Source organism: Somniosus microcephalus, chromosome 9 (genome assembly GCF_052327205.1).
Source record: "Somniosus microcephalus isolate GS21.2 chromosome 9, FLI_Smic_1.0, whole genome shotgun sequence".
NCBI classification, from domain to species: Eukaryota; Metazoa; Chordata; class Chondrichthyes; order Squaliformes; family Somniosidae; genus Somniosus; species Somniosus microcephalus.
In genome coordinates, this window is record NC_140995.1 from 70,158,817 (window position 1) to 70,178,719 (window position 19,903).

Here is a 19,903-nt window from a genome sequence, read left to right on the forward strand (position 1 = left end):
GGGACTGTGGCGTAGGTGAGAGAGGCGACGAGGTAGTCGTACTTCGTGGCGTCGACTGTAATGCTTCTCAGCCGGAATCTGGACTAGGCTTGAACGAACCAGGCCTCGGCCAGGTTCTCCCAATAGTCCGGTACTTTAACCGTGACTGCGTTTGTATCCGCCATGCTAGCTTAGGATTCGTCCTGAGCGTCGGGGTCACCAGTGTTGAGATACCGCGGCAAACGTGGGAGTCGAGACCAGAGTTGGTGAAACACAACTGCTTTAATCTACATCATGGCAAAAAGAGAGCTTGAAAAGCCCGCGCAACCACTTAAATACTCCCCAGACAGGAAGTGCTCCCAGCAGCCTGTCCCTGTGGGAAACAAGTTGCCGGAGGAAAGGGCCCCCGGCTGGGGGCGGCTGCTGCCGGCAGTGCGCCTGCGTAAACTGTCCGTGCTGCCGTGAGCGGATTATGTCCAATGGTGGCGTGTCGCCACAGTGGCCATTTTACATGTCAATTTAATATAGTGGCCATCATACAGCCCTATAGTGTTATAGCCCTATCTCTACCCCGAGTGTGGGTATAGAATGGGCCCTATAGTGTTATAGCCCTATCCCCACTCCCAGAATTGGCCATATAGTGTTATAGCCCTATCCCCACTCCCAGAATGGGCCCTACAGTGTTATAGCCCTATCCCCACTCCCAGAATGGGCCCTATAGTGTTATAGCCCTATTCCCACTCCTAGAATCGGCCCTATAGTGTTATAGCCCTATCCCCACTCCCAGAACGGGCCCTATAGTGTTATAGCCCTATTCCCACTCCCAGAATGGGCCCTATAGTGTTATAGCCCTATCCCCACTCCCAGAATGGGCCCTATATTGTTATATCCCTATCCCCACTCCCAGAATGGGCCCTATAGTGTTATAGCCCTTCTTCCACTCCCAGAATGGGCCCTATAGTGTTACAGCCCTTCTTCCACTCCCAGAATGGGCCCTATAGTGTTATAGCCCTGCCTGCCATCCGGTGAGACTCAATGCCAGAAACAGATCATTACTAAGTTACCCCTTTACACCGTGAACAAATAAGGTAGACATTACAGGGCTGATTACAGGAGCGGGCCGCAAATCTGCGCCTCCCACTATGGCGGCTTGGGCCTGCTCTCGGATTCTCGCAGCCAAATGACCTTACAGTAGCTGGAATGCAAATCCCTACAGTCGCTCACATTCGTAGCCAGAGTTCTTGCTATTGGGGAGGTCGGGCCATTGCTGGTCCCCGTACCCTGGGTTCCCCAGCCCTGAGCGGGGGCTGTCCCTCGGCCTCGGCCCCGCCTGCTCCAGATCCATTGGCCCCTCCCGCTCCAGGTCCCTCTCTGGCCGGTGCCTTACCCGCTTGAGTTTGACGCCATCCTTGTCGCTGGCGCACAACAGGAGCACGCAGACATCCCGGCGGAACTTGGAGTTCATTCCGAAGTAGATGGCAGGGTTGTAGAAGCTGGCGGACTTGGCAAAGAGGCTGGCGAGCACGCCGGTGAGCCTCGGGACGTGGTGGCCGCTCACTCACCACATGGAGATCACCGCGTACGGTGACCAAGCGACAAAGAACGTGGTGCAGATCGCCATGGAAACCTGGGAATGGCGGAACAAGGTCAAGTTATAGGAGAGTAGCCACAATCTGCCAGCACTACTGTAATCCTAAACTTAACCCCAACTCCATGCGGCATTCACATGACCATGCCATCATCATCATCCACCTTCAGCCAATCCGTGGCCCTGTCGCCCCTTTAATTCATATTTAATTGGTGTCAGCTGTGGCTCAGTGGTAGCACTCGCCCCTCTGAGTCTGAAGGTTGTGGGTTCAAGCCCCACTCCAGAGACTTGAGCGCAAAAATCCAGGCTGACACTCCCGTGTAGTACTGAGGGAGTGCTGCACTGTCGGAGGTGTCGTCTTTCAGATGAGATGTTAAACCGAGGCCCCGTCTGCTCTCTCAGGTGGATGTCAACGATCACATGGCACTATTTCGAAGAAGAGCAGTGGAGTTCTCCCCTGTGTCCTTGCCAATATTTATCCCTCCATCAACATAACAAAAACAGATTATCTTGTCATTATCACAGTGCTGTTTGTGGGAGCTTGCTGTGGCTGCCACGTTTCCTACATTACAACATGACTACACTTCAAAAAAGTAATTAATTGGCTGGAAAGCGCTTTGGGATATTCGGTGGTCGTGAAAGGTGCTATATAAATGCAAGTCTTTCTTTCATATGTGGCCATGCTTAACCGGCACTAAGCTCATTGTCTACAGAACAGCAGTGATACCTGCCCTCCTGTATGCCTCAGAGACATGGACCATGTACAGCAGGCACCTCAAAGCACTGGAGAGGTACCACCAATGCTGCCTCCGCAAGATCCTGCAAATCCATTGGCAGGATAGGCGCACCAATGTCAGTGTTCTTGCTCAGGCCAACATCCCCAGCATCGAAGCTTTGACCACGCTCGATCAGCTCCGATGAACGGGCCACATTGTCTGCATGCCCGATACGAGACTCCCAAAAAAGGGCTCTACTCGGAGCTCCGACACGGCAAAAGAGCCCCAGGTGAACAGAGAAAATGCTTCAAGGACACCCTCAAAGCCTCCTTGAAAAAGTGCAACATCCCCACTGACAACTGGGAATCCCTGGCCCAAGACCATACAAATTGGAGAAGAAGCATCCGGGAAGGCGCCGAACACCTCGAGTATCTTCGCCAGGAGTAAGCGGAAGCCAAGCACAAGCAGCGCAAGGAGCGCACGTCAACCCAAGCACCCCACCCATCCGTCCCTTCAACTACCGTCTGCCCCACCTGTGACAGAGTCTGTAGGTCCCACATTAAGTACTTTTTGTCACTGTTGTAATGTAGTTACATAATCTGTTTTAGTGATATTGGTTGAGGGATAAATATTGGCCAGGACACCGGGGAGAACTCCCCTTGCATTTCTTCAAAATAGTGGGATGGGATGTTTTACGTCCACCTGAGAGAGCAACGCTTCATCGGTTAACGCCTCATCCGAAAGACGGCACCTCCAACAGTGCAGCACTCCCTCAGCATTGCACTGGGAGTTTCAGCCTTGATTATGTGTTCAAGTCTCTGGAGTGCGACTTGAACCCACAACCTTCTGACTCGGGCCTGATTGCGAATGATGACTCTGAGATAAAGGGTCGTGAAAGAAGGTGATTGTGATGAGGAAAGGGCTCAGTGGAGCTGCTGCTTGCTTTCAGCTGTTCCAAGTGACCTAGATGCGGAGTGACTGTTCCATTACTTCATATTTCAAATTTTGACAGTAGGATTGATTCCTTACTCCCGAGCTCAGAACGGGGGTTTAATTTATTCATTCTCAGGATATGGGTTTCTCTGGCAAGGCCAGCATTTTTTGCCCATCCCTAGTTACCCTGAGAAGGTGGTGGTGAGCCTTCTTCAACTGAGTGGCTTGCTAGACCACATCAGACGGCAGTCAAGAGTCAACCACATTAGTATGGGACTGTAGTCACCTATAGGCCCAGACCGGGTGAGGACATCAGGATGGGACTGTAGTCAACTATAGGCCCAGACCGGATGAGGACATCAGTATGGGACTGTAGTCACCTATAGGTCCAGACTGAGTGAGGACATCGGTAATGTCCGTGTGTGATTGAGACACGGGCTGCAGGAGTTGGTTATAACAGGTGTTTACTGAATGGAGACAAAACTGGAAGTACTATGCAAGGTTACTGCACAGGCTTATATACAGGGGTGGTCACTACTGGTACTGCAGTATACAGGGGCTGCAGAATAAAGTTCCTTCTTCAGGTTACATACACTACAATTCCTCCCCTTTTAGCTAAACAGTACATAACATTCGATTAATAATTAAATAACATATTTACAATTACAGTTGCTATATACATTAGCTGAAGTTAATCAATTATAAATTCAGTCTTTGAGGAGGCTTCCTGATTCTGTCTGGATAACGCCTCTTTTGGGTATCAGGTTCTTCTGGCAAAGTTGATTCGGGATCAACGTCGTTGTTTGGTTCGTCTGCTTCCAATATCACCGATTCTGAGGTAGATGCAATTGGTACTTCGGTTTCATCACCAGGTGTATAGGATCGCGGTGTAGATTTGACGTTTTCCAGTGACTCTAGAATCTGGTCAGCATGGCGTCTTACAATGCTCTCTCCAACATCCGCGGTATACATTAGAGGTCCTTGCCGTGTGCAGATCGTTCCTGCCTGCCATTTCTCTGTGCGGTAGTCCCGGGCCAAAACTGGTTGACCTATCTTGAAACTCCTGGTTGGCCTTTCATTCATATTCTGAAACTGCCTGTTCTCCACATCTCTTCTGATGTTTGGCTTAACCAAATCCAAGCGGCATCTTAGTCTTCGATTGAAGAACATCATGGCTGGAGTTTGGTTGGTAGCCGCATGTGTCGCATTCCAGTAGGCAAACAAGAAGTTATCCACCTTGTGTTGTAGGGGTATGTCTTCATTACACATTGCCTTGATAGCCTTCTTGAATGTTTGAACGAACCTCTCAGCCAATCCATTGGTGGCTGGATGATATGGGGCAGATGTGTAATGCTTAACACCATTGTTCTTTAAGAACCTCCGGAACTCTTCAGACACAAACTGTGGCTCATTGTCGGAGCAAATCTGTTCAGGCAACCCATTTCTGGCGAATATGGTTCGTAAGACTGTGATAGTTTTTTCTGTGGTGGTTGAGGACATTTTTATTACCTCTGGCCACTTTGAATGTGCATCCACCGCAATTAAAAACATCGAGTCCATAAATGGACCAGCAAAATCAATGTGCACCCTTTGCCATGGAGATGAGGGCCACTCCCATGGATGTAGAGGGGCTTGTGGTGGGGCATTTTGGACCTTCTGGCATCCTGTACAGCTCTTGGTCATCTCTTCAATTTCTCTATCGATTCCCGGCCACCACACAAACGCTCTGGCTAAGTTCTTCATTTTTACCCCTCCCAGATGACCCTCATGAAGCTCATTGAGCACTCTATCCTTCAATTTGGGTGGAATTACTACTCTGGATCCACACATCAAGGTTCCTCTGCACACTGACAGCTGTTCTCTTCTCGGCGAGAATGCTGGCAACAGTGGTTCGCCATGTGCTGGCCATCCCTTCACCATTAAATCATAGACCCTAGAGAGTGTCGGGTCATTTCGTGTTTCCTTTTCTATGTTTGCATTCATCACAGGTAGACATTCGACTATGGTCGAGTGGAATATCTCCACAGGATCCACTTCAGGTGCTTCTTCCACCGTCGGCAACGGTAGGCACGACAATCCATCAGCATTCCCATGCTGTTTAGTTCCTTTGTACTCGATGTCATATTGGTGTGCCCCTAGGAAAAGGGACCACCTCTGTAGCCGTTGTGCTGTCATTATCAGGACGCCCTTCTGAGGGTTGAAAATGGAGACAAGAGGTTGATGATCAGTTAGTAGAGTAAATTTCTGTCAGTGCAGGTAGTGATTGAACTTCTTCACCCCCCACACCAGGCTGAGGGCCTCTCTGTCAATCTGGGTGTAGTTACGCTCGGCTGCAGTTAACGAGCGTGACGCAAAAGCTATCGGCCTCTCTGAAACATCAAGGAATTTATGTGACAGTACCGCTCCAATGCCGTAGGGAGACGCATCACACGCCAGTCTTATCGGTAGTGATGGGTTGTAGTGAGCCAATACTTCTCTTGAAGTGATCAGGCCTTTACACTTCTGAAAGGCCCGCTTACATTCATCGCTCCATTTCCATGCTACTCCAGTTTGTAGTAGGGCGTTCAGTGGGTGCAGAATTGTGGACAAATTCGGCAAAAACTTATGGTAGTAATTCACCAATCTGAGGAATGACCTCAGTTGCAACACATTTTCAGGCGCTGGAGCCTTAACTACCGCTTCGATTTTGTCAGGGGACTTATGTAACCCCTCTTCATCAATCACGTGGCCACAATATGATATCTGTTTCTTAAAAAACTCGCACTTGGGGTGATTGGCTCGTAGCCCATGTTCTCTTAGTCTAGTGAGCACCTGCTCTAGGTTGGCAAAGAGTTGACTGTCATTTTCACCTGTCACTAGGATGTCGTCCAAGTAACACTGAGTCCCCGGAATCCCTTGCAGGACTTGTTCCATCGCTCTTTGCCATATCGCCAGAGCTGATGCTACTCCGAATACCAGTCGATTATACTGGTAAAGACCTTTGTGAGTGTTTATCGTGAGATATTTCCTAGAGGATTCTTCAACCTCCATCTGCAAATATGCTTGTGCTAGGTCAATTTTTGTAAAACGCTTCCCTCCAGATAGTGAGGTGAAAATATCTTCTATCCTCGGAAGAGGATACTGTACTGTGTGAAGGATTGGGTTCACAGTCACCTTGAAGTCCCCACAGATGCGAACCTTCCTTGGCTCCTCAGACTTATTGTTAACGTTTTCTTCATGACAGGAACGATGGGTGTCGCCCGCTCGCTCCAGTCTACCTTAGATAACACGCCTGCATTCTCCAGATTCTCCAGCTCTGCCTCGACGGCTGGGCGAATTGCATACGGTACCGGTCTTGCTTTGAAAAACTTGGGAATTGCATTCTCTTCTATTTTTATCAAGGCGGTTACGTCTTTAAGAGTTCCCAGTCCTTGTTGAAATACCTCTTTAGCGTTAGCTAAGATTTTTGACAATTGACCAGGTGTGACGTCGTCATCCTTTTTACCAGCCACAGTCAGTGCCTGAATGGAGTGCCAGTCTAAACTTATCTTTCTGATCCATTCACGTCCCAATAACGGTGGTCCACCATCTTGCAGTATGTACAGATACAATTTCTGTATTTCCTTGCCGTTGTATTCGACAGGCACCCTTTTTTTCCCTCTGGGGTATACTTTCTGCCCCGTATACATCTTCAAGACAATGGATGTCTCTTTCAAGGGTATGTGTGAGAATAGCCGCTCATAGTCTCGTCGATTCATGACGGTCAGGGCTGATCCTGTATCCAATTCCGTTTTGACTTGGGACCCTGCTATCGTGAGGGTGACCCAAATGGTTCGGTGATCCTCTTTTGCGATTACGTTGTGTAGTTTGAGACAGCTTAGTCTCTTGTTCCCGGAGTCACTATCGCTCTTTTGGTCTTCAGAACTACTGTCCGTCATCTTTTGTACTTTCCTGTACTGTTCCTTAGTAGCCTTTTTGTTGTCGTTAGTCTTCTTCCCGGACCTGCAAACTCATGCAATGTGTCCCATCTTTCAGCATTGCCTGCATGTTTTGTCCTTGGACCAGCTGTCCTTCTGGTCATGGGTTGTTCTGCCGCAGCGATAACATTTTTCAAATCCCCGTGTCATTTCATGGGTGCCGTATTCCTGTGGCTTTTGCTATATTTCCGCAGCGCCCCTTGCTGCTGCTTCATACGATACTGCCACGCTGAAAGCCTTATCTAGCGTCAGCTCTTTCTCTGAGAGTAACCTCTTCTGGGTTCCTTCACTCAGGAGTCCACAGACAAATTTGTCCCGTAGGGTATCTGCCAGTCCTGCTCCGAACTGGCAGTGCTTCGATAGCCCGCATAGTTCCGTAAGGTATTCAGCATTGCTCTCATCTTTATGCTGATTTCTCTTGTGGAATTTAAATCTTTCTGCTGTCAGCAGCGGTGTAGGATTTAGGTGTTCCTGTAGGATATCAACAATTTCGTTAAAACTCTTCGCCATCGGTTTGACTGGAGTGATCAGGTTCCGCAATAGGCCGTACGTTCTTGCGCCCATTAAGTTTAGTAGTACCGATGCCTTTTTCTCATCGGCTACTTCATTTGCCTCGCAATATACTTCGACTCTTTCCACATACGTGGTCCAGTCTTCTATTGCATTATCGAAGGCAGTGATATTGCCAGTCTTCGGCATCTTGGAGATCTAAGATGGCGCCTCCCGTGCTTTGCCTTCTTCCTCGATTGAACAAAATGGCGCCTCCCGTGCTTTGCCTTCTTCCCCGCTGGATTAAGATGGCGCCTCCCGTGCTTTCTGCCTTCCCGCTGCTGCTAGCGCTGTTGCTGGCATTTTTATGCCTCGATGGTGATGCCCTATGGTCTTCGCGCGCTTCCCCCTGCGCTGCTGCCAACGCCGCTCTCCGCGGTCCCCGTGGCAAACTGCAGCTCCTCGCGGCTTTCTGCGCTTCTAATTTCTTTTATTTTAATTACTGTTCCCGTCGTCAGAGCAGACCCTATGGGACACTTCCCTCCCTCTTCTCGGGTCTGTACGCTGCCCGGCTTCGTAGCACCGGCCGCGCCCTGTGTGCTCCACCCTCTCTCTCTCTCTCCTCTTCCCGACAACGCTGCTCGGCCCCGTTGAAAAGCCACCCGATTGAGCTCTAGCCCGCCGCAGCCCAGGAAGGATCAGTGTACTACCTGCCACCAGCCCGATTAGCTGGAACACCATAGACTGGATAACCAAGCCCCGCCCTCGACAGCCTCTCCTGCAAATCTTCTAATTCGATGAATCAAAGGGCGGTTGCCCACGGTCGATGCCCGTTTCTGCTGTTTGTTTTTTTTTTCTTTTTGGATTTCTTCCTTCTGGCCTCGACCTCCAATAACTTCGCTTCAGGGATGGATCCCCGCGAGGTGGTGCAGAACTGTAGGTAAGTTCGGGTCTGTTCGTCGCCAGTGTAACGTCCATGTGTAATTGAGACACGGACTGCAGGAGTTGGTTATAACAGGTGTTTACTGAATGGAGACAAAACTGGAACTACTATGCAAGGTCACTACACAGGCTTATATACAGGGGTGGTCACTACTGGTACTGCATTATACAGTGGCTGCAGAATATAGTTCCTTCTTCAGGTTACATACACTGCAACATCAGTATGGGACTGTAGTCACTTATTGGCCCAGAGAGGGTGAGGACATCAGTATGGGACTGTAGTCACCTATAGGCCCAGACCAGGTGAGGACATCAGTATGGGACTGTAGTCACCTATAGGCCCAGAGAGGGTGAGGACATTAGTATGGGACTGTAGTCACCTATAGGCCCAGACCAGGTGAGGACATCAGTATGGGACTGTAGTCACCTATCGGCCCAGAGAGGGTGAGGACATTAGTATGGGACTGTAGTCACCTATAGGCCCAGACCAGGTGAGGACATCAGTATGGGACTGTAGTCACCTATAGGCCCAGAGAGGGTGAGGACATTAGTATGGGACTGTAGTCACCTATAGGCCCAGACCAGGTGAGGACATCAGTATGGGACTGTAGTCACCTATCGGCCCAGAGAGGGTGAGGACATCAGTATGGGACTGTAGTCACCTATAGGCCCAGACCGGGTGAGGACATCAGTATGGGACTGTCGTCACCTATAGGCCCAGAGAGGGTGAGGACATTAGTCTTATGTTCATTAATAAATAGTCATTCTTATTATGAACACAGCTAGCTTTTGCTAGACACTTTTATTGAGCACATGTGGACTAGGTACTGTATCTGTAGAGGCTTCCATCTTGACTGCTGCCTTGTGGGTAGCCTAGTGCCTCATGGGTAATGTAGTCTTAATATACATACAGCTGGGTAGTGTAGTCTTATACATACAGCTATATACAGCTCTACACAGCTCTACGGCTCCACCTAGTGTCCACTATAGAATGACATGTTATTGATCATTACAATTAGTATGGGACTGTAGTCACCTATAGGCCCAGACCAGGTGAGGACATTAGTATGGGACTGTAGTCACCTATAGGCCCAGACCAGGTGAGGACATCAGTATGGGACTGTAGTCACCTATAGGCCCAGACCGGGTGAGGTCATCAGTATGGGACTGTAGTCACCTATAGGCCCAGACCGGGTGAGGACATCAGTATGGGACTGTAGTCACCTATAGGCCCAGACCAGGTGAGGACATTAGTGAACCAATTGGGTTTTTACAGCAATTCACCAGCTTCATGGTCACTTTTACTGATACCAGTTTTTTAAAAATTGAATTCAAAATCCTCAAGCTGCCCACGGTGGGATTTGAACTTCACTTTCTAGGTGAATTAATAGTCCAGCATTGGCAAAGTATCTCAAAGAGGCACAGGTTCCAGAGCAGAGTCATAAGAGTTCAAGGAGAAGCAGAATAAAAATTCTTCCTCACCGTCTGTCTGTACTCAAGAAGCACAGGGCACCCGGCCAACACTGCTGCAGTAATTAAAGTTCTGCAGCATAAATTGTCGCATTGCTGTTGCCGACCTGCTAGATGATCCTGCAGCTGTGGGAGGTGAAGCGAGTAACTCATCTCACTTTAGGGGTTGCCAACTCTGGTTGGACGTATTCCTGGAGGTTTCATCACATGATCTTCCACCTCCGACTGCCCTGCCCCCATAGTCCCGCCATTGGTCGCCCAAGGCATCGATCCTTGCGGTGCCCCGCCCCCCACGGCCAATTGGAAAGCGAATAAACTCTTCCTTACCCAATTGGATGATTTTGGACTATCAATCAAACAGCATTTTTCCCATCTCAGATGTTTTTTTATAACTAATGACCAAATTGCTCAGAGAATTTATTTTAAAAACACAATTTTATTAATGCCCGCTATTATTTTTCTCCCGGGTTTTTTGCTGGCAGCAGTGTCCTGGAGATCAGTCTTTAATTCCTGGAGACTCCAGGGCAATCCTGGAGAGTTGGCAACTCTGTCTCACCTGTGTAACTTCCCCAGCCAAAGAGAGGTGATCCTGACCAGAAGAGAGCAGCAGCCCAGATCAGCGTCAGAGACACGATTATACTCCTGGTGCCAATACAGTGAGCTGCAGAAACATCACACCAGGTGTTAGATCAAAACCCAGGATCCAGGGCCCACAGCTACACAACTCATCCGTGTTTCTTGGCTTTAGCTTTAACAACAATGTCCGATCTAGCAATCCAGCGATCCAGGTGCTAATCCACCTCTGGGCCACTAACCAGCAATTCCCAAACACCTAATCAGACACAGACGTTCCTCCAGGAGCTTGTCTCCCACGTATTGTGTGAGAAAACTATCCCTGGGTGCCCCAGTCAATTATAACCCTTCTCCCTACTTCTGCTATCCTCCCTCTTACTACAGCTGCTGTTTCATTCCTTATCCTCTCTGCAGCTCCAATCTCAGGCCCATCTCCAACCCCATCCCCATCCCCATCTCCATCCCATCCCCAATCCCAACCACATCTCCATCTCCATCCCCATCTCTATCCCCATCTCCATCCCATCCCCGACCCCATCCCAAACCCCATCCCCATCTCCATCTCATCCCGACCCCAACCACATCTCCATGCCCATCTCCATCCCATCCCTGACCCCATCCCAAACCCCATCTCCATCCCATCCCGAACGCAACCACATCCCCATCCCCATCTCCATCCCATCCTGACCCCAACCACATCTCTATCCCCATCTCCATCCCATCCCTGACCCCATCCCAAACCACATCTCCATCCCCATCTCCATCCCATCCCTGACCCCATCCCAAACCCCATCCCCATCCCATCCCCAACCCCAACTCCAACTCCATCTCTATCCCCATCCCCATCTCCATCCCTATCCCATCTCTGACCCCATCTCCATCCTTATCCTCAACCCCAACCACATCTCCATCCCCCATCCCATACCCCATCCCACCCCCAACCCCATCCCCATCTTCATCCCCATCCCCAACCCCAACCACATCTCTATCCCCCATCCCATACCCCATCCCACCCCCAACCCCATCCCCATCTTCATCCCCATCCCCAACCCCAACCACATCTCCATCCCCCATCCCATACCCCATCCCACCCCCAACCCCATCCCCATCTTCATCCCCATCCCCAACCCCAACCACATCTCCATCCCCATCCCATACCCCATCCCACCCCCAACCCCATCCCCATCTTCATCCCCATCCCCAACCCCAACCACATCTCCATCCCCCATCCCATACCCCATCCCACCCCCAACCCCATCCCCATCTTCATCCCCATCCCCAACCCCAACCACATCTCTATCCCCCATCCCATACCCCATCCCACCCCCAACCCCATCCCCATCTTCATCCCCATCCCCAACCCCAACCACATCTCTATCCCATCTCCAACCCCATCTCCATCCCCATCCCCAGCATTCAGAGGCTGGGGCATTGAAGTAAATTGAAAGAGAAATGGGGGGTGGGGGCGGAGGAGGGGGCACACATTAGAGGACTGATCCGTTCCCACCCATTTCTCACCCCCCACTGAAGTTGAATTTCACACTCATGGTGCCCATAAGGGGGTTGACTGGTATTTAACACAACCAGTCTGCTGTAATCCTCATTATTAGAAAGTCCAGCCTGCTAACAGAGTCCGGAGCTGTAAACAGAGTAGTATAACTCAGATAGGAGTCTCTGAGCTTAGAGAAGCCCACACTGTACGTAACATTACAAGATATCCGCATTAATAAAAAGCGTTCGATTTTTTAGGGAGGAGGCCAAGTTCCTCGATCCGACATTCCCGGGGGAAGCGTGGGTCAGCGACACTGCTGCACTGATCCTCCCTTTAGGTGGGTCCCCATCGGGAATCCAGGATCGAGGAATGTACCTCTAACTGCGTGGAAACTAAAATAAAGTTACCTCTGTATGGGTGACAGCCTTTAATATACCTTATGACGCTGATCACTGTCAGTGTATTAATGCTGGCCAGACCAAAGAGCAGTGTGAGGAAACCATCAACCTGAAAAGACAAGACTCGTGTTTAATGAGATCTCACTGGCTTCAAAAATATCCCAATAACGTGAAAGATAGAAGAAAGAGAGAGAAAGAGAGAGAGAACGGAAGAAAGAGAGAGAAGGAAAGAGAGAAAGAAAGAGAGAAAGAGAAAGAAAGAGCGAGAGAGAGAGAGAGAAAGAAAGAGGGAGAAAGAAAGGAAGCAAGAGAGAAAGGAAGAATGAGAGAAAGAAAGTGAGAGAGAGAGAAAGAAAGAGAAAGAGAGAAAGAAATAATGAAAGAAAGAGAAAGGAAGAAAAGGAGAAAGAAAGAATGAGAGAAAGGAAGAAAGAGAAAGAAAGAGGGAGAGAGTAAGAGAGAAAGAAAGAGAGAAGGAAAGAAACAACTTCCATCTATGTAGTGTCACTTCCTCCTCAGGACGTCCCAAAGCACTTTACAGCCAATCAAGTACTTTTGAAGTGTAGTCACTGTTGTAATGTAGGAAACGCAGCAATTTGTACACAGCAAGCTCCCACAAACAGCAATGTGATAATGACCAGATAATCTGTTAGTGATGTTGATTGAGGGAAACATTTTTGTCAGGACACTGGGAAGAACTCCCCTGCTGCTCTTTGAAATGATGGAATGGGATCTTTTACATCAACCTGAGAGGGCAGACGGGGCCTCGGGTTTAACGTCTCATCCAAAAGACAGCACCTCTGACAGTGCATCACTCCCTCAGCACTGAACTGGGAGTGTTGGCCTGGATTATGCGGGGCGGGAGGAGGCTCGTGTGGAGCAATTCAATTGTTTAATCTGTAAAAAGGAGTCCAGGTGGTGAGGCGTGGGAGGTCAGTGGGAGGAGATACCTCAGAAGAGACATCCAGCGGCAGAACCTAGATGGATGATACCTCTGCCACCAAATAAGGAAGACAGTGAACAAGACATTAGAGTCAGAGGAGCCTAGAGCATGAGCTGGGCTGTGTCAGCTGGGATGGCTCAGTGTGCAGAGCAATCGCCTCTTGCATCAGAGCGGTTGTGGATTCACAGTCCCACTCCAGAGACTTGAGCAAATAATCCAGGCTGACACTCGGAGTGCAGTACTGAGAGAGTGCTGCACTGTTGGATGTGCTGTCTTTCGACAGAGGTGTTAAACCGAGGCCCCATCTGCCCTCTCAGGTGCAGGTAAAAGATCACATGGCACTATTTCAAAGAAGAGCAGGAGATTTATCCCTGGTGTCCTGGCTAATATTTATTCCTCAACCAACATCGCTAACATAGAATCATAGAAAGTTACAGCACGGAAGGAGGCCATTTCGGCCCATCGTGTCCGCGCCGGCCAACAAAGAGCTATCCAGCCTAATCCCACTTCCCAGCTCTTGAACCGTAGCCCTGCAGGTTAGAGCTTCCCAAGTACACATCCAAGTACTTTTTAAATGTGGTTAGGGTTCCTGCCTCTACCATCCTTTCAGGCAGTGAGTTCCAGACCCCCACAACCCTCTGGGTGAAGAAAATTTCCCCTCAAATCCCCTCTAAACCTTCCACCAATTACTTTAAATCTGTGCCCCCTGGTTTTTGACCCCACTGCTAAGGGAAATGGGTCCTTTCTATCCACTTTACCTAGGCCCCCTCATAATTTTATACACCTCAATAAGGTCTCCGCTCAGCCTCTTCTGTTCCAAGGAAAACAAACCCAGCCTATCCAGTCTTTCCTCATAGCTAAGATTCTCTACTCCCGGCAACATCCTTGTAAATCTCTCTAGTGCAATCACATCTTTCCTGTAATGTGGTAATCGGAACTGCATGCAATACTCTAGCTGAGGCCTAACCAGCGTTTTATACAGTTGAAGCATAATCCCTATTCTATGCCACGGCTAATAAAGGCAAGCATTCCGTATGCCTTCTTAACCACCTGGCCTGCTACCTTCAGGGATCTGTGGACATGCACTCTAAGGTCCCTTTGTTCCTCTACACTACTCAGTGTCCTACCATTTAATGTGTATTCCCTTTCCTTGTTAGCCCTCCCCAAATGCATTACCTCACAATTCTCTGGATTGAATTCCATTTGCCACTGTTCTGCCCACCTGACCAATTTATTGATATCTTCCTGCAGTCTACAGCTTCCTTCTTCAGTATCAATCACACAGCCGATTTTAGTATCATCTGCAAACTTCTTAATCATACTCCCTATATTCAAGTCTAGATCATTGATATATACCACAAAAAGCAAGGGACCTAGTACTGAGCCCTGCGGAACCCCACTGGAAACAGCCTTCCAGTCACAAAAGCACCCATCAACCGTTACCCTCTGCTTCCTGCCTCCGAGCCAGTTTTGAATCTAACTTGACACTTTGCCCTGGATCCCATGGGCTTTTAACTTCGTGACCAGTCTGCCATGTGGAACTTTATCAAAAGCCTTATTAAAGTCCATATACACTACATCAATCGCACTACCCTCATCTATCCTCCTTGTTACCTCCTCAAAAAATTCAATCAAGTTTGTCAGACACGACCTTCCCTTAACAAATCCGTGCTGATTATCCTTGATTAATCTGTGTCTTTCTAAATGAATATTTATTCTGTTCTTCAGAAGTCTTTTCAATAATTTTCCCAGCGTCGAGGTTAGGCTGACTGGCCTGTAATTACTCAGTCTATCCTTTTCTCCCTTTTTAAACAGGGTACCATGTTGTCAGTCCTCCAGCACCACACCTGAAGCCAGAGAGGATTGAAAAATGGTCAGGGTCTCTGCTATTTCCTCTTTTGCTTCGTTTAACAGCCTGGGATACATTTCATCCGATTATCTGGTCATTATCACATTGCTATTTGTGGGAGCTTGCTGACCCTACAGAATGGAGGGTTTGATTCATTACACTATCGAATAGGGCGGGAGATTCCTTACACTATTGAATGGGTCATCATGATTCCTAAAACTACAGAAAGGTGGATGTGACTCCTTACACTATTGAATGGGGCCTGTGAGTCCCTGCCCACCAGAATGGGGGGGGAGGTGATTCCTTACACTATTGAATGGGGGTATGATGCCTTACACTGTAGCGGTACCACCGAGTGTCCCTTACTTACCATACGTAATTCCCTTTAACATAACAATGTAGCCGGTGCGGGGCTTTCCTCCTTTGGGAACGCGGGCGAACGCGATGACGCGGGTTAACGCGATGACGTCACGTCGCACATCACGTGACCGTCCCAAGCGCAGGCAAACGCGATGATGTCATCACGCACGTCACGTGACTTATCAAGCGCAGGAAGAACGCGATGGCGTCATCACGCAATCCACGGGACTGCCTACTCAGTCCTCATGGCGTCTCCGTCTGGTGAAGACCTATTTTATGGCTCTCCTATACCTAGCTCTGCAACCTGTTTGAATTCCTCTGTTCCTGCATTAAAAACCTTTTTGATTGTTCTCCTGGAGTCAAACTCGATTATTAAGTAGGAATTCGTCCAATACCTACATCGGTGACCACGAATACCTACAATTGGTGACCCCGTCTCTGTGAACGTTTTCACAGAAGAACAACCGCCGAACAACAACCGACGAACACCAATTCCTACAATTGGTGACCAACGACGTGAGGACGGGAGCTCATCAATACCTACAATCTACATTGGTGACCCCGTTTTTCGTGAACGTTATTCACGAAAGCAGCGCAGCCGGACCCCGATTTTTCGTGAACGTTTTCCACGAAAAAAGCGCGCATGGAAGCTACAGCCGTTTCGCTCAGCTATCGCAACACTGGGAGCAACAATCGCCCTCGTGCTTTATAAAGGTAGAAGCCCCGTTCGCCCTGTGCAACAGCGATACGGCGCAGACCACGTACCTGGATACGGTCTCCGTTTTCGACAGCTCTACCGACTTTCGAAGCGTCAGCCTCTTCAACAACCCCACGGCAGAACAACAAGTATAACACCCTCACAGCGCGGGTACAGCACGTTTATGGGCTCACAGGATCGGAGAGGCCACGAGGACTCAGTCCTCGCAAACCACCCCTCGCAATCCACGAGGACTCGCCCCTCGCAATCCACGAGGATTCGCCCCTCACAACCCACGAGGACTCACCCCTCGCAACCCACGAGGACTCGCCCCTCGCAAACCACGAGGACCCATCCCCCGCCGACGCCGCACCAGCCCGTCAGCCTGCTGGTCTGTCTTTTCTACCACGCTTTTCGGCGCGACGGCGAAGCGTTGCCGCCCTCCCGGCAGTTTTTCCCCCTGCCGAAATCAACAACTAGAAGCGTTGCCGCCCTCCCGGCAGTTTGTTCCCCCTACCGAAATCAACAACAACTAGAAGCGTTGCCGCCCTCCCGGCAGTTTTTCCCCCTACCACAATCAACAACAACTAGAAGCATTGCCGCCCTCTCTACAGTTTTCGCCTCAACAAAAGCAAACATCTACTGATGCTGCGACCATCGAGGACGGGTCCAACGGACATCCCGCGGCCGCGATCAGCCACGCGAAAATTGCTGTCATCACCGATCACTGATCAACGCAGCAACGGTTCACTCTCTTCTGTGTTACCATAGTAGCACTACGGCACGCACCGTTCCGTGCGTTCCCGACTGCCGGAGAGTTCGCTCGCCTGTCGGCGAGTTCACCGACCTGCCCAGACCCACGTTTTTTTCCTCCTGGATCATCCGTTCGGCGTTCCTGCAGATTTCGTCAGACTGGGGACCTTTTCCCAACAATGACAGAGCCATGGTCCGCGTCTGCCCAGCCTGCCAGTCACTATGACGCGGCCAGCTGTTTCGCCCCGGCGCCCGTTTCGAACCACGGGCTACAGAGGTCACACGCTTCCACGGTCCTTCGCAAGGCTGGATACGTTTTATCCGCCACGACGCACACAAGGATCCGCTCACGACCAGCACATATTTGGACCTCGCCCGCCAAGTCGAGACAGCACGACCGCCGAGACCACCGACCACCCATCGTCGACCGCCCACCAGACCGCCAACCACCCAGCAGTCTCCGTCTCGAGACTATAGAAGTCGTTCGGACAGGCTCGTCAGACCACCTCACCGTTCGACGTCCGTTAAAGCGAATTCTGGGGGGGCGCATGTAGCGGTACCACCGAGTGTCCCTTACTTACCGTACATAATTCCCTTTAACATAACGATGTAGCCGGTGCGGGACTTTCCTCCTTTGGGAACGCAGGCAAACGCGATGATGCGGGTTAACGCGATGACGTCACGTCACACATCACGTGACCGTCCCAAGTGCGGGCAAACGCGATGACGTCATCACACAAGTTACGTGACTACCCAAGCGCAGGAAGAATGCGATGACGTCATCACGCAATCCACGGGACTGCCTACTCAGTCCTCATGGCGTCTCCGTCTGGTGAAGACCTATTTTATGGCTCTCCTGTACCTAGCTCTGCAACCTGTTTGAATTCCTCTATTCCTGCATTAAAAACCTTTTTGATTGTTCTCCTGGAGTCGGACTCGATTATTAAGTAGGAATTCGTCCAATACCTACATCGGTGACTACGAATAACTACAACACTACAGATTTGAGGTGTATGATTCTTTGCACTATTGAATGCAGGGTGTGATTCCTTACACTACAGAATGGAGGGTGTGATTCCTTACACTGCAGAATCGGCTGTCTGATTCCTTACACTACAGATTAGGGTGTGTGATTCCTTACACTATTGAATGGGGCATGTGATTCCTCACATGGCAGAATAGAGCATATGATTCCTTATACTACAGAATGAGGGTGTGATTCCTTACACTATTAAATGGAGGGTGTGATTCCTTACACTATTGAATTGATGCTGTGATTCCTTACACTATTGGATGGAGGGTGTGATTCCTTACACTATTAAATGGGGGAGTGAGTCCTTACACTGCAGAATGGGTGTCTGATTCCTTACACAATTGAATGGGGCATGTGATTCCTTACACTACAGAGTGGGGTGAGATTCCTTACACTACAGAATGGGGTGTATGATTCTGTACACTATTGAATGAAGGGTGTAATTCCTTACACTATTGAATTGAGGCTGTGATTCCTTACACTATTGAATGGAGGGTGTGATTCCTTACACTATTGAATGGTGCATGTTATTCCTTACACCATTGAATGGAGGGTGCAATTGCTTACACTATTGAGGGGGCATGTGATTCCTTACTCTATTGAATGTGGCATGTGATTCCTTACACTATTGAATCTGGGTGAGTTTCCTTACGCTATTGAATGGAGGGTGTGATTCCCCATACTATTAAAAGGGGCGGGTGATTCCTTACACTAGAGAATGGAGGGTGTGATTCGATACACTATTGAATGGAGGATGTGATTCAATACACTATTGAATGAAGGGTGTGATTCCTTACACTATTGCGTGGGGGGGGTGATTCCTTGCACTATTGAATGTGGGTGTGATTCCTTACACTATTGAATTGATGCTGTGATTCCTTACACTATTGGATGGAGGGTGTGGTTCCTTACACTACAGAATGGGGCATATAGTTCCTTACACTATTGAATGGAGGGTGTGATTCATTACACTATTGAATTGAGACTGTGATTCCTTACACTATTGAATGGAGGGTGTGGTTCCTTACACTATTGAATTGAGACTGTGATTCCTTACAGTATTGAATGCAGGGTGTGATTCCTTACAATATTGAATGGAAGTTGTGATTCCTTACACTATTGAATTGAGGCTGTGATTCCTTACACTATTGAATGGAGGGTGTGGTTCCTTGCACTATTGAATTGAGGCTGTGAATCCTTACACTATTGGATGGAGGGTGTGATTCCTTACACTATTGAATGGAGGGTGTAGTTCCTTACACTATTGAATGGAGGGTGTGATTCCTTACACTATTGAATGGAGGGTGTGGTTCCTTACACTATTGAATTGAGGCTGTGATTCCTTACACAGTTGGATGGAGAGTGTGATTCCTTACACTATTGAATGGATGGTGTGGTTCCTTACACTATTGAGTGGAGGGTGTGATTCCTTACACTATTGAATGGAGAGTGTGGTTCCTTACACTATTGAATTGAGGTTGTGGTTCCTTACACTATTGAATGGAGGGTGTGATTCCTTACACTATTGAATGGAGAGTGTGGTTCCTTACACTGTTGAATTGAGGTTGTGATTCCTTACACTATTGGATGGAGGGTGTGATTCCTCACACTATTGAATGTGGCATGTGATTCCTTACACTACAGAATGGTGGTTGTGATTCCTTACACTACAGAATGGAGGGTGTGATACTTTATACTATTGAATGGGGTGTAATTCCTTACACTATTGAAT

At 49.0% G+C, this 19,903-nt stretch overlaps 1 pseudogene; it reads right to left on the reverse strand.

The window, feature by feature from the left end:
* Positions 1-1,189: 1,189 nt before the first annotated feature.
* Positions 1,190-19,903, reverse strand: part of LOC147112459 (opsin-5-like) — a 39,869-nt pseudogene continuing 21,155 nt past the window's right edge.